The sequence below is a fragment of the Oryza sativa genome, chromosome 5, assembly GCF_034140825.1.
Source record: "Oryza sativa Japonica Group chromosome 5, ASM3414082v1".
NCBI lineage: Eukaryota > Viridiplantae > Streptophyta > Magnoliopsida > Poales > Poaceae > Oryza > Oryza sativa.
The window spans coordinates 13,045,001-13,047,500 of NC_089039.1; the positions used below are offsets into that span (position 1 = coordinate 13,045,001).

The 2,500-nt window shown below is 40.2% G+C and overlaps 1 non-coding gene across 1 annotated transcript; it reads right to left on the reverse strand.

Moving 5' to 3' along the window:
• Positions 1–646: 646 nt before the first annotated feature.
• On the reverse strand, positions 647–734 carry TRNAS-UGA (transfer RNA serine (anticodon UGA)). The gene has a single exon. It is a non-coding gene; the product is annotated as a tRNA-Ser (tRNA).
• Between the last annotated feature and the right edge of the window lie 1,766 nt (positions 735–2,500).

Below are 2,500 nucleotides of genomic sequence, written 5' to 3' on the forward strand. Positions count from 1 at the left end.
TTCTAGTTAGAGATCAGCGTCTTGGAGCTAATGTGGGATCTGCCCAAGGACCCACAGGTTTAGGTAAATATCTAATGCGTTCCCCAACGGGAGAGGTTATTTTTGGAGGGGAAACTATGCGTTTTTGGGACCTTCGTGCTCCATGGTTAGAACCTCTAAGGGGCCCCAACGGTTTGGACTTGAGTAGGTTGAAAAAAGACATACAACCTTGGCAAGAACGACATTCAGCAGAATATATGACCCATGCTCCTTTAGGCTCTTTAAATTCTGTGGGTGGCGTAGGTACCGAGATCAATGCAGTTAATTATGTTTCTCCTAGAAGTTGGTTAGCGACTTCCCATTTTGTTCTAGGATTCTTCTTTTTTGTGGGCCATTTGTGGCATGCAGGAAGAGCCCGGGCTGCTGCAGCAGGATTTGAAAAGGGAATCGATCGTGATTTGGAGCCTGTTCTTTACATGACCCCTCTTAACTAAGATTTTCTTATTTATACCTGTTCTACTGTTTTTTTTCTGTTCTGGCTCGGTTATTCTATCTAGCCGAGCCATTCATTCCTTTCTATGAAAGAAAGATAAGGGGACAGAACAAAAAAAACAAATAAAGAAACAAATGTATTCAATACGCAAAAGAAAAGAGAGAGGAAAGCAAAAGGAGAGAGAGGGATTCGAACCCTCGATAGTTCCTAGAACTATACCGGTTTTCAAGACCGGAGCTATCAACCACTCAGCCATCTCTCCACAGCCTAATCCTTATTTTATTCCTACAAATAGAACATAGCCATACGAAATGACTCACTAACCTCTAGAAACATCTCAAATACAAATCCCTTTTCGATATATTTCTGTATACTGTATCCATGTATACAGGATCCGCTATATCCGCTTGTGAAATAAAGCATAAAACCCCCTCAACCCCATATCCAAATAAAAAAAGTGGTGAGTAATAAGTTTTAAAGAGAAGAATCAATGGATTCATGATTAAACCCCTCCTACTTCTTGTATTTTATTACAATTTTGATTAAGTGAGGGATCAAATATAATATGTAGTCAACTTTATTTGATGGTAACTTGGAGGATTAGAAATATGACTATTGCTTTCCAATTAGCTGTTTTTGCATTAATTGTGACTTCCTCAGTCTAAGTCATTAGTGTACCCCTTGTATTTGCTTCTCCTGATGGTTGGTCAAACAATAAAAACGTTGTATTTTCCGGTATGGGTATATGAGCCGTGAAAAATACTTGTATGCACCAAAAACCTCGGGTTCCGCGGGGTAAATCCATTAAAAAAGGACAAATTTTAGCGGAGGGGGCTGCTACGGTTGGTGGGGAACTTGCTTTAGGAAAAAACGTATTAGTAGCTTATATGCCATGGGAAGGTTACAATTTTGAAGACGCAGTATTAATTAGCGAACGTTTGGTATATGAGGATATTTATACTTCTTTTCACATCCGAAAATATGAAATTCAGACGGATACAACAAGCCAAGGCTCCGCTGAAAAAATCACTAAAGAAATACCACATCTAGAAGAACATTTACTCCGCAATTTGGACAGAAATGGAGTTGTGAAGTTGGGGTCCTGGGTAGAAACAGGCGATATTTTAGTAGGTAAATTAACGCCTCAGATAGCGAGCGAATCGTCCTATATCGTGGAAGCTGGATTATTACGGGCCATATTTGGTCTTGAGGTATCCACTTCAAAAGAAACTTCTCTCAAACTACCGATAGGTGGAAGAGGACGCGTTATCGATGTGAAATGGATCCAGAGGGATCCCCTCGACATAATGGTTCGTGTATATATTTTACAAAAACGCGAAATCAAAGTTGGGGATAAAGTAGCCGGAAGACACGGGAATAAAGGGATCATTTCCAAAATTTTGCCTAGGCAAGATATGCCCTATTTGCAAGATGGAACGCCTGTTGATATGGTTTTCAATCCCTTAGGAGTACCCTCCCGAATGAATGTGGGACAAATATTTGAAAGCTCGCTCGGATTAGCAGGGGATCTGCTAAAGAAACATTATAGAATAGCACCCTTTGATGAGAGATATGAGCAAGAGGCTTCAAGAAAACTTGTGTTTTCAGAATTATATGAAGCCAGTAAACAAACAAAAAATCCGTGGGTATTTGAACCCGAGTACCCGGGAAAAAGCAGAATATTTGATGGAAGAACAGGAGACCCCTTCGAACAGCCTGTTCTAATAGGGAAGTCCTATATCTTAAAATTAATTCATCAAGTTGATGAGAAAATCCACGGATGCTCTACTGGGCCCTATTCACTTGTTACACAACAACCCGTTAGAGGAAGAGCCAAGCAAGGGGGACAACGAATAGGAGAAATGGAAGTTTGGGCTTTAGAAGGATTTGGTGTTGCTCATATTTTACAAGAGATACTTACTTATAAATCTGATCATCTTATAGCTCGCCAAGAAATACTTAATGCTACGATCTGGGGAAAACGAGTACCTAATCACGAGGATCCTCCAGAATCTTTTCGAGTGCTTG